Raw genomic sequence first — 26,614 nt, 5'->3', positions numbered from 1 at the left:
TCTCTAGAAATTTGTCTATTTCATCCATTTTTTCCAGTTTTGTTGAGTATAGCCTTTTGTAGTAGGATTTAATGAATTTCTGGATTGCCTCATGTTATGTTGTTATGTCTCTCTTTTCATTTCTGATTTTGTTAATTTGCATACTGTCCCTGTGCCCTCTAGTTAGTCTGGCTAACGTTTTATCTATCTTGTAGATTTTCTCAAAGAACCAGCTCCTGATTTGGTTGATTCTTTGAATAGTTCTTTTTGTTTCCACTTGGTTGATTTCAGCCCTGAGTTTGATTATTTCCTGCAGTCTACTCCTGTTGGGTGAATTTGCTTCCTTTTGTTCTAGAGCTTTTACTTGTGCTGTCCAACTGCTCCTGTATGCTGTCTCCAGTTTCTTTTTGAGGCACTCAGAGCTATGAGTTTTCCTCTTAGGACTGCTTCATTGTGTCCCATATATTTGGTTATGTTGTGGCTTCATTGTCATACATATATTAATTTTGACATGCTTTGAAATTATACAATAAACAAACCAAGCTATGATTTTATGAACATCATTTTTTTGGATGAGACTGAAATAAGTACAAAGGGGAAAAGGGATGATGAAAATTGGGATGATTTAAAGTGAAAGATATTTTGGTAAAGATTTAGTTTGTGTGTATGAGTGCTTGTATGTGTACCACATGCTTGCAATGACTGCAGAGGCCAGACGAGGACAGTTATAACCCTTGGATTTGGATGTGCAGGTTGTTATGCCATCATGTAAGTAAGGGGAGTTGAACTGTCCTCTGGAAGAGCTGAAAATGCTTTTAACAGCAGATCCATCTTTCCAGCCCCACAGAGAATTTATTTTCTAAATAGAGTGTAGGGTAAGAAAATATCTGGACACTCTTTACCACTGAATATAAAGAGAACATTTGCAAGTAATTGCACAGTGAGTTCAGTGATCATGGTAGTCTGTTATTTGGGAGAAGGAGAGGGAGAGGGAGAGGGAGAGGGAGAGGGAGAGGGAGAGGGAGAGGGAGAGGGAGAGGGAGAGGGAGAGGGAGAGGGAGAGGGAGAGGGAGAGGGAGAGGGAGAGGGAGAGGGAGAGGGAGAGGGAGAGGGAGAGGGAGAGGGAGAGAGAAATCCACCTGCCTTTGTCTCTGCAATGTTGGGCTTGAAAGTGTATATTACCACACATGGCTTATATGTTCAATAGTTTGTTTGATGCTCTAATTTCCAAATGAAGCCTATGTATTTTTTTTTTCTTATTGAAAAGTCCTGCTATACAAAACACGGTGATATTTTGGCTTTTACTTTGAAAATATAGGGATTTCTTTATGTTATTCTAATCTCCCAGCAAGCAAGTGAGAGGGCATATAACTATACTCCATTCCTCTAACTGTTGCTAAGAGCTGGAGAAGTGTGTGCATTCAGATACCCAGTGAGCAGACACATTTCCCCTCTAGTGAACAAGTGTATTTTGAAGTTGGGTTTTGTGCTAAGAGAATTCACTGTCTCTTTCCTGAGTACAGGGAGTGATAAATTAGCACTGCCTATATTTTAACTCCAGCCCCACAGCTACTATACTATGGGCATTTTCTTTAAGTCTGCCCAGCTTTAGCATTTCCCAGCATTCCTCTAAATTCCACTACTCTCTGGGGCCTGCACTTGGCCTCATGTCAATAGATTTCTTTGGCACTCGTGAACAAGACTGATTTCATTTTAGTTCTCCACTAGGCTTTGTTTGGCTCAATGGAGGTCAGAGCATGCTCTATGGAGACCAGAGGTGTTCACCTGGAAAAGTCAGTTCTGCTTCTCTGACTGCCACAGACCTTTGACGAATGTCTACACAAAGAAAATAAAGCATACTTTGTCACTCAGATTACTCACAGACTAAAGTTCATGTCATCATAGCATTTTTGTGGCTTTGAAGATTATCTTCCCCAGGTCAGACTTAGTTTACATCCAAACCTTATTTTAACCTTTTAATCCATTGCCTTTGAAACCATAACAGACCTTGGAGTGCATACTCTGAGGTCCTGCTCATCCCCACAACCTTCAAGAGCATTATCCAAAAACTCCATATCAGAGACAGAGATAGGAAGAGTCACTGTGAACAACCCGGTGAGTTTAGAGAAGTGTGATCCTTCTTCGTTGTCAAAGCTTTAAGATCAACAGAATTATTATGAGTAAAAATTAGTTTGCAAGATAGACATATTATGGATATATTAGGAAAAGAAGACAGGATCTTGAATACTGATGGTCAGCTCAGGAGAGCTGAAACGCAGCATCCTCCCACCAAAGGCCTCCAAACAATACAAGCTAAAGAATGCAACTGAGATTTTCATTAAAATGTACTTCAGCTGATATGTACTACTTCAGGTTACCCCCAGGCATTTGCTACCTTTTAGAAGCATACACACGGAAAACAGTTTACTTATCCTCTTTTACATGAGCCAAACATAATTCTACAACATTCATTCACTAAAATTTTGTATTTGCCCCCCCTGGAAATGGGCAAAGAGACAACTTGGTGTTGTTTTTCTTACATTGGTCAGGGGCAGAATAGATGTCAGTCTTTTGTTCATACTAGCTTGATGCCTGGTTTGGTAGATCAAGCTGTTCTATGCCTAGGACACATCAAATCAAATCAAATCAAATCAGATCAGATCAGATCAGATCAGATCAGATCAGATCAGATCAGATCAGATCAAATCAAATCAAATCCAGGTAACACAGCTCAGGAGAAGGAGGATAGACAGAGACGTGTTTTTCCACATGACATGAGGTGTAGCTGAGGAAAGATGCTCACAGATCTTTTACCCCATGGCTAGTGCAGGCCATAGACATACCAAGCCCTGCCTACTACCATGTAGTGTAGCTCAGAACTAGGCAGACAGAGACCTACAGACCACCATGCCACCCACAGATCTACCCTCTGCCCTACAGTACAGGCAGGTCAAGATGGGACAGAAGACACAGGCTTACCATCATGTCACACAGCTCTGCTTCTCACTAGAGTAGACCCAGCACCTCACCCATACTGCAGAGCACAACAGAATTGACCCTGGTGGTGGTAAGCTGCCCTGAGGGTAAGAGTGGGAGACCTGGCTCAGCCACTTGTCCCCGCCCCCCAGCCTTCACAACCTGCAACAACTGGGAGAGCTGACTCTAAGGGCATGAAAGCAGGAGATGGGACTCTGCCACCTCTTTGGTTGTAGCACTCAGGAGAGCAGGCTGTGCACCTTGCCTGGACAACACAGTGGAACCAGCCCTGGTGGTGAAGGCCTGGTGAGCCAGTATCAAGTGTGTGAGACCAGGAAAGCTGTCCCAGTCCCTCACAGGCTGCAGCACTTGAGAGTGTGGGCCCCACCCCTCTACAATGAAGCAGAATAGAGCTGACTCTAGAGTCATGGGATATATCCAGTGAGCTGGCTCAAAGGCATGAGAGCAGGAGAGATGACTTTGCCTCCTGTCAATGCTGGCCAGGTGTCCTAGCTAAGAGCAGTGTGAGAGAGGTTGCCCTGGTGGTATGGATAAGGGAGGGCTAGCTTGCTGACCACCTTGACTTTCATCTGGGTCCAGATACAGGGGATGAACTGGCCCATCCTAAAATCTATTACATCTTTGAATGACTGGGATGCATGAAAGGGCTAGTCCTGCTGATCCAAAGCCAAAGGATCTCCATGACACAAGGCAATGGGATGAATCAAGGAATCCCAGGGGAGTCCTGGTGAGGATCCAATATTGATGGTTTCATAGATGTCAGAGATCTCAAAGCAGACCAATGACTCATTGAAATGAATCTTTGCAAGTGAAGATGTGTGGATAGAGAGAGATACTGTGGAACACATTGCAACATACTACAGCTTCCATGACAAGATGTTTTGTATGCTTTGTTTTTGTCTGTGTGTATGTTTTTTATTTTGGGGGGAGGTTGCAAGGGTGAAGGGTGGATATGAGGGGATAGGGGAATTAGTGAAACTGGGGTACAAGATGTAAAACTGACAAGGAATCAATAAAAAGTTTGAAAAAATTGGTTGAATCTTCAATATCTTTTGTGTATTTGATATTGTATATTTATCCAGTGAAATATATCCATAAGCAATATTTTCTCTATGAAAAACTTCTCTTTTTCATCACAAGAAAAATTGACAAAAAATAATGTTCAGTGAATTGTGGAGACTTCCCTTTCGAATCACTACTGAATAGATCTTCCTTGGGATGATTGTGTAAATTTGACATAACCATAGCTGAACTGGTTTTTGAAGTTACATATTTTTATATGTAAGAGTATTTTTACTGAATGTATATGTGTGAGTCACATTTGTCTTGGTACCTGAGGGGGCCACAGGAGGGCACTGGATCCACTGGAACTAAAATTATAGATGTTTGTGCGCTGTCATTGCTGGGAGCCAAATTGTGCTCTTAAAAAGTAGTAAGTGCTCTTAACATAGATACATATACCCTGCCTCCCTCTTCCCCTCCCTCTCTTTCTCTCTCACTCTCTCTCTGGCTGGCCTTGAACTCATTTTGCAGAATAGGCTGGGGTTTAATTTATAGAGACCTATATGCTTCTACTTCCCAAGTGCTAAAGGTTAAATTTAGTCTTTTGCACTAAAAAAAAATTCTGGATAATTCTGCACATATTTGCTGTCATCCCTGGAACACAGCATATCCTCCACAATGACATTTTCCTGGGAAAATTCTGTCTTTGTATTACAAAACTGCATTAGTGACAGCAAGCCATCATTAACTAGACAATACGGATTTGTGAAATAGGTTGCACACATGTTCTTTTACAAGTGGGTTTGATTACCATGGCATTAGCAAAATTTACATTGATTAACCAGTAAGCTGTAATGTTGTTTTCGATCTGGTCTGAACAAATCAATTTTACTTAACACTTTAAGTTTTCTTGACATTGAGGTATTTAGGATAAGTAGGTATTATATTGCCTGTGGGGAAACACTGCACTTGTAATTAGGCAAAGAAAGTAATTTTACCAAAAGAAGAGAAATTGAGTAAAGTTTTCCAGGTAATAGGATTCTCTGAAATGTCAGGACCATTCCTACCTGCAGCTAATCTAAGTGTAGCCATCTCTATGTTGAAGTTGGCCATGAGACAAAATGACTGTTCTATAATATAGGAGAGAGGAAAGACAACTCAGAAATGCTGATCATGAAAGAGCCTGGCACAGAGTCAGATCTCCAGAAGCATCCCTTGATTCAAATGAGCCCTGTGTAAAACAGACCATCCTCTCTCCACTCACAATATGCCATTTATACTTTTCTAGAACTAACGGTACAGGTCAAAATTTCATATAATGGGCATGTTCTGCATTTCCACATGTATCTATATCAACTTCTTTGTGTGTGTGTAGGGCAGAGATCAAACTTGTGTTATCTCGCAGGTATGCACTGTATACCTTTCTTTTGAGATGGTAGTTTCATTGGTTAGCAAGCTCCAGGGATTCATTGGACTCCATATGTCCATGGTTGGTATCACATTCATGAGCTCTCATGCCTTGGCATTATTTTTGGTGTATGTTTGTATATGTGCATTGGTACACTGGGCATGGAGGCCAGAGGTTCATGTCTGGTGAGCTGTGTATAAATAGCCTGGTCCCCAGTAGAGTACAGGCCTTGAACCCTGCTGACCTGGTAGGTGGTGACTTCCACCTGCATGGGATTTCAGGTGTTCGGCCAATGCCCCAAGTTTCTGTTATTTTGTCTGGACTCTACCCCCACAGTTACCCGGCTACAGCCAGGTATGCTCCTTCCCACAGTTACCTGGAAAAAGCTAGGTAGGCCCAGCCCACTATAAAAGGAGCTGCTTGCCCCTTCCTTGCTCTCTTATTCTCTTGCTCTTACTCTTGCTCCCTTGTTCCCCTCCCTCTATTCCCTTACCCCCATCTCCACATGGCCATGACTGGACTCTACTTCCCTACTCTCTTCCTCTCTTTACCTTTCTACAATAAATACCTTAAAACCACGGACTGCCTCTTCTTATTGGGATCCACTGTGCTGGAGCAGTGGGGCACGTCTTTCTCTCAAGAGCCTCACATTTAACCTCCCTCTGGGAAGCCTCCCTGTGCTCCCAGGGATGGCTTCCACAACTCAAGCCTCCTACTGAACAAGCCAAGGACTCTAATCCCTGCAGTAACCAGTCTTCTACCCTAATTTTTGAGACAAGATCCTTACTGACCCTAGCGCTCATTGATTCTGCTAATCTGGCCAGCTAGCAAGCCCCAGGGACCAACCGTCCTATCTCTACCTTCCTAGTGCTGAGGTTACAGGTGTACCCTGCTGTACTTAGCTTTGTCATGGGATCCAAAGGCTGGCTCTTCTGCTTACACAATAAGCAGCTGACACACACAGCCATTCCCACAGCCCTACAGATACATCTTTTATTAGTACATACGATGTATTGATTTGGGTCGACCATAGAATAACTGTATAGAGGGAAGAATTCTAATTATAGGAGAACATTTAGGATAGAGTTGAAAGTTTCACTTGGACAAAAATTTCCTTCTTGCTGACATTGATCTGATGCTTTAGGGGTTACTAAAATAATTCCCATGACTATTTTGAAGGGCCAGGCACTCTGGAAAATTAGAAAACTAAGACAAACTTCTATTCCTATAAGCGACTAATGAGAATAAGGTACCTGGGCATGATGTCTGCTGGAGAAAAAGTTGCGATGTATGATACATATTCTATGATGAGTTCTTACCAACCCTTAGCTTTTGTTATTAATGCTAAAGTCAGAAGACCAGTAGATAGCATACTGAGAAAAGTGTCATGAAGCACATCTCAGAAACTGCACAAAAAGCTTCCACTGGAAGTAACACTAAGAAGAAATGAGAAACAAACATAGATTTTATATGTTCTCTGAACCACATTAACTAAATGAGGAATTTTACAGAACTATCAGTATATTCCTGTCTGTGTTTTTCTTGATTTCCAAATAGGCCTTCAAAATATTTTTAAAATATTAAAAAGATTTATTGTGCATGGGAAAAAATCAGTTTGATGTTTTAAAACTAAATAGTGTACTTGTCACAGTAGGGGGAAAAAAAAGTAAAACCATATTATTACTTCAGCAGATAGTATGAAAAGCATTTGACAAAAATCCAGCATTTTTTCTTCCTAAAGCATTAGCCACATTAGGAACTGTAGGATATTTTCTTCTTTCAAATTTTATTATTATATTTTATGTGTATGAATGCTTTTCCTGCAGATATGTCTGGAAACCACCTGAGGGCCTGGTGTCTGTAGAGGTAAGAAGAAGGCATTGGATGTTCTAGAACTGAAGTTACAGGTGACCATGAGCTACCTTAAGAACTGTACCTGAGTCTTCTGGAAGAGCAGCTAGTGCTCTTGACTGCTGAGTCATTGCTCCAGCTTCCTAAATGAGATTTTCTTGACTTGATCAATTTCATCCACAAAATTGCAACAGCCAGGAAAGACACTTGCTACCAAACTTGGTGACCTGAGTTTGACTCTCAGGTCTCATATGTTGAAAAGAAAAAAATGACTCCTGCAATTTGTGGTTTCACTTTCTTCAGTGAACCAGGGCATAATTGAGCCCCATCAATGACTGACTGACTGACTGACTGACTGACTGACTGACTGACTGACTGACTGTCTTAGTCAGGGTTTCTATTCCTGGACAAAACATCATGACCAAGAAGCAAGTTGGGGAGGAAAGGGTTTATTCAGCTTACACTTCCACATCACTGTTGATCACCAAAGGATGCAGGACTGGAACTCAAGCAGGTCAGGAAGCAGGAGCTGATGCAGAGGCCATGGAGGGATGTTCCTTACTGGCTTGCTTCCCCTGGCTTACTCAGGCTGCTCTCTTACAGAACCAAGACTACCAGCCCAGAGATGGCACCACCCACAATGGGCCTTTCCCCCTTGATCACTAATTGAGAAAATGCCTTACAGTTGGATCTCATGGAGACATTTCCCCAACTGAAGCTCCTTTCTCTGTGATAACTCCAGCCTGTGTCAAGTTGACACAAAACGAGCCAGTACACTGACTGACTGTCTGAATCCATGTAATAAAAAAGTCTTAAAAATCCAACTAATGGTTTTCCCCTAAAATTAGTAATAAGAGAAATGAGGCTTTCTTCACCATGCCTACTTAACATTGTATTGGAATAGCTAATGAAGTGGGCAAAAAGAGGGACAGTATATGGGAAAAGCAGAAGTAAACTATTTATATTTGATGATGGGATTATCTTTATAGACAGATGTATGGAACATAGAAAGATGCTCTTAAAACAAGAGACTTTAGTGATGTTGCAGAATATGAGTACAATTGTCTTATAGAGAGTAATAAAAATAACTAACATTAAATCAATGCCACTAAAACAGTATAAAGGTATGGAGTATTTGGGAAATAATTTTTATGAAACAATTGCAACACTTATCCAACAAGCACCAAACACTCAGAGAGAGGTTAAAGAGGAGTCAATAATAAATGAAGTGATGTAGTCCATGCAAGGGTTAATTTCAATTTTCACCTTCTCTGAATAAAGGAACAACTAAAAAAGTACTAAAGCACACCCCTGGGCACATTTCCAGACATGAGTAGACTATGAGTGTTCTTAATAACAATACTCTTCTTACACTTATTTTTATTTTATGTATATGAATTACTTGCCTATATGTATGTGTGTGTACTATGTGTATATACAATAAAGGTCAGAAGATGAAGTCATATTCCTACAAAGAGAGTTACTGATGAATGTGAGCTAACACACAGATTTTGGGAACCAAAGCTGGGTCTTCTGTAAGAGCAGCAAGTGCTCTTAACCATGGGGCCATTTGCCTAGTTCCATTCTTGATTTGGTTTATTGATGACTACAGAAATTGAATTGAGATATTGTGGAAGTGTGGAGAGCAGAGCCTCACTGGAGAAATAAATATGACATTGGGTGGTGTATCTTGATCCTTGCCTGCCTGTCTGGTCCTGCTACGCCTCTTTGTTTCCTGGATGCCAAGAAGGAAGGAAACCGCTCTCTTCTACCATCTTCTTCCACCTTGCCAGAGGCTCAAACAAAAGAAAGATAGCTGAAAATGAATCAAAGTATTTGAAACTTTGAGCCAAAAATAAATCTTAACATCCTTTTAAATAATTTCTTTCAGGTCTTTGTCATGGAGATGAAATACTGACTAATACACATTGGAAAATTCAATATTGTTAATCTGCTGGTGCTATCTAAACTGACTTGCAGACCAAATGTAATCTGAATTTATATTCTAGGCTTCTTTATCTCCTCTTCCTTTTTGGTTGAAATTGGCAAGGAGATTTGAAAATGTACAGGGTCTACAACAAACAAAACAGATTTGAAAAAGAACAAAGTTGGAGTATTATATTTGATTTTAAGACATATTACTTAGCTATTCATTGATAATATTTAAATAAATTGAGGATAGCATCCATATGAAGATGAACAAGTAGATAAATAGAATATAAAGATTCCAGAAAAGAACACATGACTATCCAGCCAACTGCTTTTTTGGTACTAGCACAGTTGGAAGTTCACATGAAAAGCAACACAGAGCAATGTCTTATCATATAAATAAATGTAAGTTTGGAGTATTCCTGAGACCTAGTGGACAACCCAAAGGTGTAAAACCTGGAGAACATATTAGACAAAATCGTTGGGTAGAAAATACCTTTTAATATATTACAGTTAGTAGACGTGTGTGTGTGTGTGTGTGTGTGTGTGTGTGTGTGTGTGTGTGTATGTTTCCGTGTCTGGGAGGCAAGAAGGGGTCAAGGGGAAAGTGTATATTGGTGTGTATGAATGTAATACATGTATATCTGCAACACATATGTATTCAATGTACTTGGATATATAAAACACAGGAAAAAGTAAATATGCAAATAAGTTGGATCCAATCAAGACAGGGAACAGCAGAGTAATGTAAATGGAGACATTTTAATAGAAGGAATAACTAAAATTGAAGTATAAGAAATCAGGGATTGCCCAAAAGAGGTAATGAGAAACCCACAGAGGCAGTGGATATAAGAAACAGGTATCATCCCAAATACTGAGAGAAGGCACCCATAAGAAAATACTCCACGGTCACCCACCAACTTCTATATGGTTGAGATATAGACTCTGTCAGAGAAGGGATAGCATTAACTCAAGTAAGGCAGTCTTGGTTCAGCAATGGTGCTAGTCATCTGCAGTTCACTCTCTAGGGCAGCAGGACCTTAGCAGTCACAGGAAATGTTCCTATGTTTGCCATTAGAGGATGCTTTGAGAATAGCCCGTACCTGTAGATGCTGGCCCTGCAAAAGCCTGGCACTGGAGGAGCATCAGTACTGAAAGTGCCTGTCTAGTGCGCATAGTACAACTCAGAAGCAAAGCTTCTATTACATCTCTGTTGCACCTTCTGCCTACAAAGCTTAGGGTGCTGTTGAGGAAAAGTGTTAAAGAGTCCAGGTCCACTCTTACAGAGTACGCAGAAAGACATTGAATCAGGAACTAGCATAGAGACAACAGAGGACTTAGGACATTTTGGGTGGCAGAGTATGATAGATATATCTTGATTGTGGCAATGGCTCCATAGATGGGTTTTGACCAAAGCAAACATGGAATGTATGGAGTTTCTTAATGTCAATAATATCTTAACAAAACTGTGAAGACATTTGTAAAATTCCTCTCTCTCTCTCTCTCTCTCTCTCTCTCTCTCTCTCTCTCTCTCTCTCTCTCTCTCTCTCTCTGTTTTTCTCTTGGTTTTTCGAGACAGGGTTTCTCTGTGTAGCCTTGGCTGTCCTGGAACTCACTCTGTAGACTAGGCTGGCCTCAAACTCAGAAATCTGCCTGCCTCTGTCTCCCAAGTGCTGGGATTAAAGGTGGGTACCACCTCTGCCTGGCAACTCATATTGACTAACTAGACACTTAAGTGGAAGAGAGTTGTATTCTTGTGTCTGAGTATGAATATATAGATACATTATATGCATGCATATATTTCAATTAAGAGACATGTTTGCTGACCATTAAGAAGTCCTCGCCTTCTCAGAGTGAAATCTCCTAGGGGTCTGGCCAGTAGGCTTACACTAATTATCACTCAGGAGTATAGTTTGAGGAAGTTGACTCTACCTGTCTAACCAGTGAAGCAGAAATTAAGCTTCTCTTGTTAAAAATTCAGTGTTTCAGGAGCTTTGCATGAGATCTGTTACTCTCCAGCACGGAACCTTTTCCCTACCCTGAGCCGTGTCTTGCTTCTTAGCTTGAATGGATATCCTAAACCCTAACTTTCCTCTCAGGAGATTTGCTTAAGGTTGCTACTCAAAGGGACATTTAGATATGCTGGACTATAGCTTGGTTTGTTCCTCTTTAGTATAGAAAGTAGTGACATCTCTAATCTCCTGTATGTTGATAATTTTACATCAATTTGTATTCATTTAGTGCCTAAGATATACGGGCAATCTATTAGTTAATAAGGCTTAAATAATAGCACAAACAGTCTTTAACCTTGTGGTACATGTATGTTTTTGTTAAAAGCTATCTCAAGAAAATATAAGCACAGTCTCTAACATAGGTCATGTAATATCACTTAACATAATGTGAAGATTCCTCTCCCAACATGCCATTAGGATCATTTTAAGCTTCTAAGGCCAGAGACTTAGAAATGATGCCCTGTGGTGTTACCATTCACACGAGAACACTTAACTCTTCAGATAATCTCCGGAGAGATGAGTGCTTGTTGGAGATTTGGTTTGTTTTTCCCATGGCTTAATTTAAATTAATCAGTTTAAAAGTAGCTGACATTGTTTATGAGCTCTGCAACTGTAGCCTAGAGACTATATGTTGTTTTCTGTCCCCATCGCTGTTACCATTGTTCTCATAAAGAAGATCAAGAGATGGAGAAAAGGGTTAAGATAATAGTTCAATAAGTTCAATCAACCAACCAACCAACCAACCAACCAACCAACCAACCAACCAACCAACCAATCAATCAATCAAACAAACAAACCTGTTTGTGTGTGTTCATTGTGGTGTATGTTTTGGCTCTGCATGTGCGTCTATGTGAACACATGTGGAGGCCTGTGGGAGATATTGGGTATCTTTCTGTATTGCTTTTCACCTTATTCCCTTAGGAAGGGACATCTCCCTGAACATAAAACTCTTTGTTTCAGTGATTCTGGCTGGCTGTGTAGTGAGCTCTTGGGTAATCTACCTGTCTTTCCTGCACAATGTTGGGGTTACAGGTATGCAACCATGCCTAGCTCTTGCTAAAGTTTGGACCTATGTCTTTGTGATTTTTGTACAAGCACTCTTACTTCCTGTCCAGCTCTCCACCTCAAAAATGTTTTTGAATATGTATTTGTTCTTAGAATAAGGCCAGTCCTGTAAGGAGGTGGAAAAGCCCCATATAAATTCAGCTTGTCCTTACAGGCCTTGGGTTGTTAAATGGTGAAACTACTGGAGAGAGACCATCCATCTTTGGAACAGTGCTTGTAGTCTTGAGACCAAAACAAAATAAAAAACGGGCATTGTGTGGATCTAATTGTTAGTGAAGTGTCTGAAGAGGTGCAATTTCCAAGATGTTCAAGAGATTGAAAATCTGCTAAGAAGGATTTGAAGGAAGGTGGATTTGGATGTGTGAGTAAAGCTATGGGGGAGAGATGATATGTGACAGACCATTAGAATGTACATGTAGATAACCATACAAACATTTAAGAAATTGCCATATAAATTTATACTTTCTAAAATAGGACAGCTTCCACTCTTTCAGTAAAATATTTAAAAGGGGCTTGCAACTTGGGTACAAAGTTATAACTACTAAAAATATTGAATATTTTGTAAACCTTTTCCAAAAGAAATATAGTAAGTTCTTGCTTTCAGTATTATTTTGCAAAGTCATAGCAGTAATCACATTTAATTAATAATTGAAATTAACTATAAAGAATCATTTTTGTTGATTCCTTATTTTACTCAGTTAGCTTATTATTCAGCTTGCCTTCACCCCAAATCCCAGAGAATGCAGAAAACTGGTTACTTATTTTTAGTAAACTGTCATTTTTGTACTGCCTTGGAAAACAGTAGTATATGTATGGGCCTGGAAGATAGTAATAGTATTTTAGTAATATAGAAGCAATGTACCTCTCAGATAATTCTGTAATGGTTTTGATAGAGCAACACTAATTCAATGATTTCCTGGCACAGTGTACCAAATAGAAATCTCCCAATGAACATGAAAAGGAGATGACCTATATTTGTATTGGAAAATAATGTATGAAACAGTTTCAGGTTTATAATAGAAACATCCTTAACAAATTATATACACAATATTCTCCAGGTATTATAAAGACATTCCAGATAACTGGGGCACACCTAAGTGAAATCACTTACACATCATTTTCTAAGTCATTTATTGGTCTGCAAGTGGAATAGCCTGCCCCCACCAGAGTATCTGTCTTTGTCTCCTATACATCTCCCACATCAGCTTCTTTCTCTCTGCATGAATAGCTCCCCAGGCACTGTCCAGGTCAGGCTTGAGGAGAGTTCCCCACAAGACAGAAGCCAAATTCTATTTAAAAAAATGGTTTGTGATCCAAAACTTATCAGATATACTTTTGAGAAAATAAGCACACTACATCTTTACTACTTCACTATAACTTTGGAACCAATTATAGGTTTTCAAAGTGTGTGTGTGTGTGTGTGTGTGTGCCAGCATGTACATGGATGCAAGAGTGTGTGTGCATGTGTGTTTGTGTGTGCATGTGTGTGTGCTATATATGAATATCTACAAGTGTGTGGCACATGAGGGTATGTGAGTACACATCTGTGTGTGTGTATGTGTGTGTGCATGTAAGTCTGAATGTCTGTATGTGTGTGGCACACCAGGGTATGTGAGTACATGTATAGGCCAGAGACAAATGTCAGTTGTCTTTCTTCCTCAAATGTTCCACACCTTATTTTGAGGCAGGGTTTCTCACTTGAACCAGAATTTACTAACTTGGGTAATCTAGCCAGACAATGTCTCTGCCTCCTAAATGCTTAGATTACAGGCAGGGCAGCCTACCTGTCGGCATTTGCATGGGTTCTGCAGATACAAATTATGGTTCTGATGCTTTTACAAGCATTTCACCACTGAGTCATCTCCCTAACTTTAGAGTCTTAGTTTAAAAACTCATGAACCTTTTGGTCTCTAGCAACCTCCATAACTCTGAAAGCTCACTTAAAAATACATATTTTATGTGTCAATATATTGTGTACTTGTAAACCACAATTCTGCCATAGCCTACAGATGCCAGAAAAAAGCATACATAAGATCCCTTGGAACTCAATTTAGACAGTTGTTAACCACTGTGTGGTGGTCAAGAACTGGACCTTGGTTCTTTGCAAAAGCAATAAACACTCTTAAATGTTAAATAATCATTCAGCACTTATTTTTTAAATATGTCTGTAGCCTTGACTTCCTTTTCCTTCCTTACCAAATCCAGTATTACCACCCCAGCAATGTCTTTGTCTTTAACTTACAAAAAGTATTTATTTATTTATTTTTATTTTTTGAGACAGTGTTTCATGATGTATCGCTGGAACTTGCTATGAAGACCAGGCTAGACTTGAACCCTCATAGATTCTCCTGTTTCTGCTTCCTGAGTAGAATTACAAGCATGCTCCATCACTCATGGGAGGGATTATCTTTAAATTATTTTAGTTTTTATTTAGGTCTCTGTGTGTCTGTATGTATGTACATGTGTGTGTGTGGATATCCACAGAGATCAGAGGAGGGAGTCCCAGGAATTGCAGGTACTTGTAAGCCTCCTGATATGGGTGCTTGTACATGTACTCAGGGTTTCTGTGAGAGCACCAACTATTCTCATTTATTAAGCTATCTCTCCAACCCCCAATTCATACATTTTCAATAAAATCACCATTATTTGGCACTGTTGATTTACCCTCTGACTATTCCTCCATCTCACCTCTTGATGCACATCATTCAGCTCTGTGACCAGGCCTTAGAAACACTATTAACATCCTCACACTTTTCATTGTCCGTACTTCACTTCACCTGGCAAAACCCCAACCCTGATGCAAAAGGCTGAATGCTGAATCTCTGAACATGCTACTCCACTGTCCTTAGATGTGACCAGACATGAAGCTGCAGGTAAAGCTAATGGTGCTAATGAGCTGGGTGTGGGATGGAGAGTGTCCTGCATTACCCAGGTGAAAGAAGAAGCAGGGGCCTGGCAACTCTTGTTATCTCCAAAGTTGAAGAGAGCAGGAAGAACAGAGAGCTCTAGAAACTGGAGGTAGAGAATGAACTCTTACCCAGAATGTCCAAGGAGGCAGCAATGCCAACACACAGGGTTTTGCCCAATGCTCTTCATCTCTGACTTCTGACCTCCAGCAATGTAAACCAGTACACTTGTGGTGTTATATGTTCTGTGTCTGAAGTGCTTTAGAAGTAACAAGACACCACTGCTCATTGTTAGCCTTAGTTACCTACTTACAGCATTCCAGAGCTTGGACAGTTTATCATTGGAAGAACATACAACCATGCTAAAAGGACCCACTTCAAGATGACTACACTTCAAGACAATCTTTTCAAACATCTCCATAGATACAGTCTCTCCCCTTTTCAAGGTGGTTGTTCCATAGCACCTTTGCTCAGATCTCTAGCCCTGCCTTTCCACAATTTACTAGTGGCTAATCAGTCACATGACAGAAAAAATCACTAAGTAATATCACATGTTCATGCCATGGCTCTTATCTACTTCTGGTGCTACATATGTGCTCAGTTTTCCACACATTCCAGTGGATGAACTGTTTGTGAGTCAATGAAAATCCAACCTCTTCCATTCTATCTTCAACTTCAAATGCATCCCTTTTTATTTAGTACTTTCCTAAATGGCAGTGATATTTCCTTATTAGCACAGGAAAAATGTGTTGATGTTTCACTTCCACTATTTCTTTCACTTTCCACCTCCAAATATACAAGTATCTGTCTTCATACCAAGGTGTGGCCTGCCTCCACTATACTCTGTCCTCCAGAGATTGCATTGCCTCAACTGTCATCTGTCAACATTTCCTTCATTGTCAGCTGCAGGGTGTGAGGACCTGTCTTCCCGTAGTTTCCATTATTAAGGCTTCATTATCTTTTTCTTTTCCTTTTTTAAATTAATTTTTAATATTTTTTATTACATATTTTCCTCAATTACATTTCCAATGCTATTCCAAAAGTCCCCCATACCCTCTCCCCCACTTCCCTACCCACCCATTCCCAATTTTTTGGCCCTGGCATTCCCCTGTACTGGGGCATATAAAGTTTGCATGTCCAATGGGCCTCTCTTTCCAGTGATGGCCGACTAGGCCATCTTTTGATACATATGCAGCTAGAGTCAAGAGCTCCGGGGTACTGGTTAGTTCATAATGTTGTTCCACCTATAGGGTTGCAGATCCCTTTAGTTCCTTGGGTACTTTCTTTAGCTCCTCCATTGGGAGTCCTATGATCCATCCAATAGCTGACTGTGAGCATCCACTTATGTGTTTGTTAGGCCCCGGCATAGTCTCACAAGAGACAGCTATATCTGGGTCCTTTCAGCAAAATCTTGCTAGTGTATGCAATGGTGTCAGCGTTTGGAAGCTGATTATGGGATGGATCCCTGGATATGGCAGTCTCTAGATGGTCCATCCTTTCATCACAGCTCCAAACTTTGTCTCTGTAACTCCTTCCATGGGTGTTTTGTTCCCAATTCTAAGAAGGGGCACAGTGTCTACACTTTGGTCTTCATTCTTCTTGAGTTTCATGCGTTAAGAGTTAGATACTGTTTTAGTTATTATTTTATTGCCATGATAAAATGCCATGACAAAGGCAACTTATAAAAGAAGCATTTAATTGGGGGCTTACAGTTTCAGAGTGTGAGTTCATGACCATTATGGAGGGGAACGTGGTGGGCAGAGATGGCACTGGAACAGTAGCTGAGGGCTTATGTCCTGATCTGCAGGCAGGAGGCAGAGTGAGACTGAGCCTGGCCCTTGTGTTTGAAACCTCAAAGCTTATCTCCAGTGACACACTTCCTGCAACAAGGTCACACCTCCTAAGCCTTTCTAAACAGTTCTACTAACTGGGAACCTAACAATCAAATACAGGAGCCTAGAGTGGCTGTTCTCATTTAAACTATCACTGACCCTTCTGATCAGAAGGAAGCTCCTTTCTCAGCTTCCATGTTTGGGTATCTCTTCTCCTTATCAATATTTCAATTAAACTGTCACCTTTCCTCAGAAGGATTGGCTTAGTTACCAATCAGTCCTGAAGTTATTTTATTCTACTACTCCTAAAATATATTCATGACATCTATCAATATCACATTTCATTTCTCACCCATCATCCATTCATCTGTTTTTTTAATGTGTTTCCTACCACAATATATATCAGCATTCATTTAAATTAATTTTTATAGGTAATTCTCTGTTACTGTAATAGAATGTCTGACATAAATAGTCTAGAAAGAGGAAATATTTATTTCTTTTTTCCAATAATTAATTTTCCCATTAATTAATTTATTTATTCACTTTACATCCTGGTCACTGCCCATTCCTCCTTACTAGTCTCTACCTTACTGCAGCCTAGGCTGATCTTCTTCTACTGAGGCCAGACAGGGTAGCCCACCCAGGGGAATGGATTCCACAGACAGGTAACCCCTTCAGGAACAGCTTCCACTCCAGTTGCTGGGGGACCCACATGAAGACCAAGCTGCACATCTATTAAATATGTGCTGGGCGGCATGGCTAAGTCCAGAGTGTGTATGCTGAAAAGATTTATTTTATCTCATGTTTTTAGAACCTTCATTTCATTATAGTCAACTTTGATTCTGGGTCTATGCTAAGTACTATGTGGCTATTTCCTCTCAATGACAACATTCCCTTGTGGAAGGAAGAAGGACACTCACAAAACCCAGAAAGCTGATGAAACTTACAAGGTTTAGGAAACTATGGAAATCTACAGGAATCAGTTAGCTCAGACAGTTATAAGATTCATGGACTCTCTACCCCCATACTCTTAAATGGTGTGCAAGCAGTAAACTATTGCGGGGGCAGAGTTCAGTGGAATTGCCTGTGACTGGATCAGAGAGACAGATCCAGGTATGCAGCTCTCATGAATCATCACTCAGGTTGACGAGGGCTTTTGTGTTATAGTTGTCTGTAAGTCACCTCCACTCCTATAGCGAACTTCAATAAATTTCTTGGTTCATCAAGCAAAATTGAATGGGTTTATCTGGTTGGTCCCTCACTGGTTTCCTATCTGGGGTAAATAGACGTGTCTTTCATGTCTCCTTGGGAAATACACATAAAAATGATGTAGAACTATTGTAGAAAATATTTAATCTCAATCTGGGATTCTACTCTGCTTTGGACCATTTATTTCCCACATAAAAGACACACACAACCTTTATATTTATAATAAGCCTTTGGGTCAGTTTAAGAGCTGGGCAGATATCTATCCTCTATGCTATTATCTATTTCTAAGCCAATAATCCCATTATATAATTTGTCATGTTTCATCTGGGATGCTCTGAACTCCAATTAGTCAACCTATGTGGCCATTTTTTAAGATTCTTAGCCCATGGTGCCCTCTCCCTTCTTTTTTTCTGCTTGTGGTTCTCATATGACCCCAAACCCAGGCACTCTAAACCCTACCTATGTGTCTTATGCCCAGCTAGTGGATGTCAGCATCTTTATTTACCAATCAGGGTATCTTGATGAGCAAGGTCACATAGCATCACCTGAGTCTATGTATGTAGTCTCTGAGAGAAACCTGTATTTAGCATAGCAAAAACCAAACCTCAGGGTAGAATATCACAGTAGTGAATGTGTGTGTGTGTGTGTGTGTGTGTGTGTGTGTGTGTGTGTGTGTTGTTATCACATAACAAATAGGAATTAGAGGAACACAGGAAAATGGAATCAGGACAAGATAATACCTGTGATGTTTACCTCAATCAGACCCCACTGGCCATCTCAGTGTGAAGTATAACTGGTTGGCCAGTTTTCTCCATCTCTGATAGTCTATTTGAAATCTAAAGATCCTTCATGATCTAGCCTAGAGAGAAATAAGCTTGCACATACATATTATTATGCTTTGTGATATGGGTGATTTCCAATCCAATCAAGTAGACCATCACTTCTTTTAGTGTATAGTAAGTGTCCATAGTTAGATTTGGTAAGGCAGGATGTGGAAGGATTGCTGCCAAAGCCATATTTATGCAATCTCTTTGTTGTCTTTGGAAGTAGTATGCCCTTAGTAGTCCTGTAACTCCTGCTATCTCCGGCCACATTTGACATTCCTAGCAACCAAGCAGTACACATACAGCAACCATCTTAGTTCAGTTCCTAATATTGAATCTATGACAAAACTAAAGATGGTAATAAGTACCCCAGAGGAGTAGCTTGTGTCCTATGGAGAGTACTGTTTCATACTTCACCCTGAGGTTACAATGGTTGGTTGTGTGCTTCATCTGTAATTTGTACTTATGCAATTCATTGATAGCTCAGACTGAAATAGAGTAATCTCAATGGTGAATAAACTATACTTAGTTCTTTAAATCACCATTACACCAAGCATGTAGCAGGTTCTCTACCAATAGCTTGATTTGCTGCTGGGCTTTCTGAGGAGTTGTGAATATTTCTTGTCTTACTGGAATTTCCTTTCCTCTCTGTGTTACAACATGGTCATTTCTACCTTATTCACCCCCCTGTGATTTTTAAGTGCTGGCTGTGAGCAAGGGGAATAATCATTCCCATTTCTGATTTTTAGAGAATGTTACTGAAGTTTCTTCAGTGGTAGATGGTAATAGCATGAACTCTGAGAGGTTTTTCACAGAGTCTTAGCTACTGAAGGTCCAACGGGACCTCATAATAAAAAGATCTCCCATGGAAAGGTGTTCAAGGAACACTGCAGGCTTCAGTATGCCCTTGGCATTAAAATCATATATTTTCAGGAAACTGCTTTTGTGAAACCTGATTACATGCAAGTAATAGGTCTGTTTTGTTGTTAGACATGTGTTTTCTTTTCTTGACTGAGTTGTGCAATATAAAATGAAGCAATAGATACTACTGAGGTTACAAGACATTAAAGAAAAAGCTGCAGTTGAAGCACAAATTCTGGAAGAAGGTTTTTTTGACCACTTCAGTTTAGATTTGTCCCCAGGAAAGCACACTCCTTTGTAGTAAGTGGGTATATGAAGGCAGAAGACATTGAGTCATTGACTCATTCTGTAAAATGCTATTGTTGCAAGCTTTATAAATGCAAGGACAGTATCAGCACAGCTGTAAATGCAAAAGGGTATCTACACAGCTCAGTATTGTCCCTCCAGTGAGCCACAGTGCCTGTACAAATGGCAAACACGTATATGCCATGCAAAATGTGGATTTTCTGTTGTTAGTCATTCACAAACAGTCCCAGCATTTGCACAAGTATATATTTACTTTTTAAAAAAACCTCTTAAACAGTGCTCTCTCTTCTGAAAAAGGTATGGAGTAGCACACGAGGGTTAACATGCTTGATGGTATGGGTACTTATGTGGCAAGGTTTAATTTTGATTTTTTTTTCTGACTAGATTAAAAGAGTATCTCATATATACATTCAGGACTAGGAAAACTGATCTTAATTAAAGTTTGGGAATAAGTCTCCATGACAAGTATGTGTCATATGAAGCTGGCAGGTTTGACTCACACTGCTTTCTTTCTCTTATAAGCTAGCCAAATCTCTATTTACTTGGGCTAGCTTTCTGATAAGGAGAAGGGTAATGTCCTTTATCTGTCCTCTTATCATAGTAATGATACAATGATAATGGCTTATGGATGGTAAAGTAAAGCAGAGTGCCACACTGGAATGCACTGGTTCAAAGCCCCAGATTTGCCCCCAAGGCACATGTCTTCTACATTCATGAAAGTACTCCATGTGTTATGATTTGATCCTATTTGTATTATTTCCCAAGTCTGAGGATAAGACCAGAGGCTGATCTCTTTCAAAAAGGAAATTCTATTTTTGTGTTTGAAATTCTGTTAAGCACTAAAGCAGGCTTCCGTGACTGCAGGTAGTAAATGACAGGCAGGGTTGAATAGTGTTCCACAGTGAAGGCTGAGTATTTTAGTGTCCATGACCTGATCCAAGGGCTATTTCTGGCAGTTTGTCATTTAGTGCAGAGAAGGTTAGTGAGGTCATGCTGCTGATATATGATGCTGTATGTGCTGAACTTCTCATTGTACTTGGCTTATACAAGTCTCATTAAGAAACAGCCTTTGTCTTTTGATACCAAAGAATATAATAAAAAAAAAAAAACCAAAACCCATTTTTCTCCAGGTGGCTTTATTCTTCAAACTGAAATGTAGAGAAAAGCCAAACTTGAAGCTTAAAGAACTTAGCTAGAGGAATTTAGGACACCTTTATTTTTAACCATAGGAGGAAAAAGGAGCTTTTGAATTTTCAGAAGAAAATCAAATGAACTCCCATGTTTGGGAGTGTCAGAGAGAAGCATCTAAATACAAATATCATGATAAATATTTGTCTTTATCGGGAAGTGAAGTTTTCTTAAAAAATATTTTAGTGTCTGAGCACATGTTCCAAAGGGAGTATAATTTGGGAAGAAAGGTGGCTGAGGAGAGAGAAGACTGTGGGTGGGAGAAGAAACTTCTGTTTAGGAAATGGCAGTCCTTAGCTCTAGCTTGCCATGGACAGGCTAAGCACAGTACAGCAAATTTGAACACAGCTCCTAATCTTGTCTTTTCATTACCCATATCCACTTGCTTTGATTTTACTAACAGCCTTCTCAAATATTTTTGCATCAGACAGCCAAGATGCCAGATCCTCAAGTGTGTCCATTCCTAAGAATTTTCTATATAGGCCTGCAGACCCAGCATTAAGGCATTCACAGAAAGCCATAGGGGTCTGCCAGGTTGAATTCTTGCTTACTTCCTGCTGTGCTCATCCCCCTAGACTTCCCAGACCTGCCCCTGCCCCCACACCTTATTCAGTATCCAGAATTATTGGGGTAGGATCTTAATTGTCAGCGATCTATTTCCCCTTCTGGCTTAGCTAACTTTTTTTTAAGTCTAAGTAATAGTTTCTTTCACCTTAATGAATGCCTTTCATTCTAATTTTGGTACCATGCCTTCCTTCCTTCCTTCCTTCCTTCCTTCCTTCCTTCCTTCCTTCCTTCCTTCCTTCCTTCCTTCCTTCCTTCCTTCCTTCCTTCCTCCCTCCCTCCCTCCCTCCCTCCCTCCCTCCCTCCCTATGTTCCTTCCTCCCTATCTCCCTTCCTAGGGAACGATTCTCTACTAGAGATGGTAAACAGACACAAATGATTGTTTAAACGATTGAAAGAAAACCATCCTTTCTTGTTCCTATTCTTTTGGAAAAGGGCAGATGGAGCTGAAAGGTTGGTTAATATCATCATCGAAATATCAATTCATTATTTAACTGGGAATTAAAAATATCTATCCCAAATGGTTTGTGGAGAATAACTGATTAATGGAAATGATTTTAATGATCAGAACACTTAGATTAATCTTGAAGGAACCACTTTTCCTAGTTTTAAACAAAACAATTTTGAAAATGAGAGTTCCTTTATAATTGTATTTTCAATCCATCTCTTCTCTGCTACTGTTGCTTGTCCTCACATCACACAATTTACACACGAGTGTCATGCAGTTCTATTGGTAAGCACAGAGGGAGCTAGGACTAGCAGAATAAAATATTACTTCACATAAGATCAGAAAAGATGAGTATGAGTTTGTCACACCTTACTGGGATAGCTCTGGATTTCACAATGGTCTCTTTTGTTCCTGTCTCCCAAATGATCAGTTTTCTTTATAAGAAAGGCTCAAGTAAGATACATGTAATGTCAAAGCACTTTTGTTTCATTAATTTTAAATTTGTGTTTATTATTCTGTGTGTATGATCTAAGTGTGGGCACACAGATATGGTAGGTGTGCAAAGGTCCAAGGGCAACTCCCAGGAGTCCCTTTTCTCCCTCCACCATGGGTTCCAAGGGTCAAACTCGGGTAATGAGGTTTGTGCAGCCTGCACTTTTACCTGCGGCTGTATTCTCTTGTTAACTTTTAACCAGTTAAATGCTAAGTAAATATATTATTAAATACACTATTAAGGGCAAATAAGCACTAAGCTCAAAGTGTCACTATTAACAACCAATTCCTCTGTCTAACACTTTCCAAGAGATGTTATTCTAAGCACAAAAGGATTAGTCTCTATTTTATCTCTTTGTCTATGTTAGCAGAATGGAAACTTAAAGAAAGAATAAATATTAGTTTATCAAGTGGCTGCTTGGATATAATCAGAACAGGAGTGGTTGACTCTAGATGGCTGGGGTTTTAGGAATAGTCATTTCTGCACTAAGTAACTGCCCCCAATTCACAAGTTTCTCTCTTTACATATATAGTTTCCTCTAGGAGTGAAAATAAAGGCAATATAGGGAACTCAGACAACATTAAATGCCTCTACTGTGTCCCATATCCTGAAAATGCCTATGCATCAATTCTGCATATTATGCCTTGCAAGGAACTAGGGGAATGTATTATTATTGTTGGAGATCAGAAAAGAAAGACAGCTAGCAATTAAATGATCCACTTCAGGTCACAGAGACACCTAATGATGCTATTAGCATTCAGAATGCCCTGTCTGTGCAGCAAGGCCTCCTTTATCCCATTAGTGGTGGGCTGCCCACATCATGACAAGATTAACCAGTCACCAAGCAGGTTACCCTTGAGGGACAAATTTCTGAGGAGCAGCATGCCAGGAGAAGCTGAACTGGTATCATGTAGTGAAAAAAAAAAAGGGGGGGGGGAATAAGAGACAGACCTGTGGTTTGTCTTAAAAAATTTCATGTTCTTTCTACAAGATTGGTGCCTCTCAAACAGCTCCTGTATTTCTTAAGGATCAGTGTTAACTGAACTAAAAACAATCTACATTTGAAAAGCAAGTTAAAAAATAGGAACTGTATTTACCATTAGCTTAACTACTGGTTTTCAATGTTCTCATCAAGAGTCTATGGCTAACACAGTAAGTAAACTTGTTGTTTAGTTTGTGTGCATGTGCATTTTTTTGCATGTGTGTGCATGTGAGGCTGGGTGTGCATGCCTGTGTGTGTTTGGTTTTTGTTTTGTTCAGTTTTTAAAGCTCGAGGACAATTTCATTAGAGTAGCTTCAAGATTTTAAATCACCTCACATATAGGACAGAAATGAGATTGGAGAAAACTGTCTCAGGCATGAACTTTTTGATGAGCTATTTCTGGAACCTCTTTGCACAGATGGTGGAAGGGTATTTCCCAGTCCCTTTGAAAGCAGGCATAGAGTGAGACAATGCACTGGCTGGAGGATACAACACAGTGGAAGAGGCTGTCTAGCCTGCATGTGATCCTGAATTCTATTCCTGGTAGCACATGAGAAAACAGATGCATTAGAGAAGCAACCTTCAGACTTAGGGGCTAGTTGCCATTAAACTGCCCACTGAGTAAACACATGACTTTTGATCGCCAGCATGCAAATAAGAGCTGGGCTGGCATTGTAACCCCAAGGTGATGGGGAAAAGAGAGGTCCCTGGAGATCATTGGCTATGCAGCCTTAGCTGAATCAGCATGTTCTGGTTCAGTAAAATTTCTTGTCTTACTGGACGAGGCAGGGAATGATAGAGATGATACCTTTGATCCATCTCTGGCCTCCATACACATGTGCCCATGCACTATGTGAGTATGTATGTACACTGAAAACAGACAAGAAGAGGCAGACAACTCATGTGAAGAAGCTGGATGAGAAGTGGATGAGCATAGAGTTAGAGGATGTAGAATGTAGAAAATCTGAGGGAAAATCCATGGAAGGCAGTCTCATGGAATGCTTCTACAAAATGCTTTCCTAGTACACACAGTCAGTTTTAAAGGATAGTCATCCATATCAGGAGACAGTACCTATCCGGTGGATGCCAAAAGTTGTAGAATATGATAAATTCTTGGTTTCGCCAGAAAATAATGTGACCTATTTTTCAAATGCTACTATGTAATCTTTGGGACACTCAGAGGGCTGTGAAGAGATCTACAAAGTAGAACTTAGTTGACTTAATAAGGAACAACTGCTTAATGTTAACATCATGGACAATCTGTGAGATAAAATAACAACTAAAATAGGGAATATTAGTTATGAAAATGCTTTCGGGATGTTAATACAAAAAATTGAGGGACAGAATAAATTGTATTATTGTAAACTCATAAAAGATTTTGAGCACTTCAATCCAAGAAGAAAACTATTCTGTTTCACTAACTCATTCAACAAATGTCTGTTGGCACTGGCAATTAGAATTTGTGATAAAATATTGGGAGTTCCAAAGAGTTCACAATGTGATGAATAGATTAAACAATAAACAAATGCCTATCTGAGACTTATTAAAAATTTATTTGTAGTGATGATGGCACAGTCTTCACACATTCTTTCCATTTTTACAATATTCCTACTCAGAGACAATGATCTTTGTTGATATTCTGTTTGGACTCCTCCCACTCAGTTACCTGGCAACAGCCAGGTATGCTCCTCCCCAGTTACCTGGCAACAGCCACTATAAAAGGGGCTGCTTGCCACCTCCTCTTTCTCTCTTACTCTTGCCTCTCTCTCTCTTGCCTCTTGCCTGCCCCCTCTCCCCATTCTCTTCCCACCTCTCTCCATGTGGTCATGGCCAGTCTCTACTTCTCTACTCTCTCCCTCTCTCTGCCTTTCTCTTTGCCTCTACTACTCTCTTAACTCCCCTCCCCATGCCCTGAATAAACTCTAGTTTATACTATACCATTGTGTGGTTGGTCCTTCAGGTGGAAGGGATGCTTCAGTGTGGGCCTGCTGAGGCATCCCCTTCCCCCATACCTCACCACATCCCCATAGAACATATCTTAATATTCCTTTATCTTTTTATAATCACAACAATCTTAAGTTTAATTAGAAAGATAATGAAGCCCAGAAAGATAAAATATATGGAAATAAAAACAATGATTCTAATCAAATTTCTATGAGTTGAACCATACCTTGATGTCTTTCATATATATCTCTAAGTTTGCATGATGTTGTTTTATAGTCTTTAAAAGGTGTGTGTGTGTGTGTGTGTGTGTTTTACATGGACCATGGATTTGTGGCACAGGAGAATGTACTTCCATGTATTTGCAATTTGGTCATTTTAATTTCAATTGGTTTTAGAAAACCACAGGAATTAATGATTAATCTGATGTATTCTGAGCATATTATTAGCAAGTTACATAAAAATATAAATCTCCTTTCCAGCAAAGCTTTGAAAGGAGACACTCAAAGAAAAATAAGAGAACTACCTCCAAAATATAAGTAATATGCTTATAAACTTAGAGTTCAAGCTAGACTGTCTGCTTTTAGGAGTAATTTGTTCCTTTTCTTCAGGATTGGAATTCTAAGACATTAGAAGGAAGGCCATACATGCTTTTCTCTGGACCCTAGATATGTACATCTATAATTGGAGGAATTTTGGCTACTGGGAATATAACTTACCATTTATTATAAGCCAGAGGAGAAAATTGATTTTAGCATTCTGGACAAAAAATTGTACCTTTGATTCTGAATTATTTCCCCGTGAGCAAAGAGCCAAA

General features: G+C 39.8%; 1 protein-coding gene and 1 non-coding gene across 5 annotated transcripts in view; one reads left to right on the top strand and one right to left on the bottom strand.

Moving 5' to 3' along the window:
* The window catches only part of Hs3st5 (heparan sulfate-glucosamine 3-sulfotransferase 5), a 294,266-nt gene that overhangs the window by 47,035 nt on the left and 220,617 nt on the right, over positions 1-26,614 (bottom strand). The gene's annotated exons all lie outside the window — the stretch shown is intronic.
* On the top strand, positions 2,473-2,613 carry LOC115032215 (small nucleolar RNA SNORA48). The gene has a single exon (XR_003837871.1). It is a non-coding gene; the product is annotated as a small nucleolar RNA SNORA48 (small nucleolar RNA).

The sequence above is a fragment of the Mus caroli genome, unplaced genomic scaffold, assembly GCF_978045245.1.
Source record: "Mus caroli unplaced genomic scaffold, Mus_caroli_1 scaffold_9, whole genome shotgun sequence".
In the NCBI taxonomy this organism is placed as follows: Eukaryota; Metazoa; Chordata; class Mammalia; order Rodentia; family Muridae; genus Mus; species Mus caroli.
Note: the sequence above shows the minus strand (reverse complement) of the source record. Positions and strands in the feature narration are given on the sequence as shown.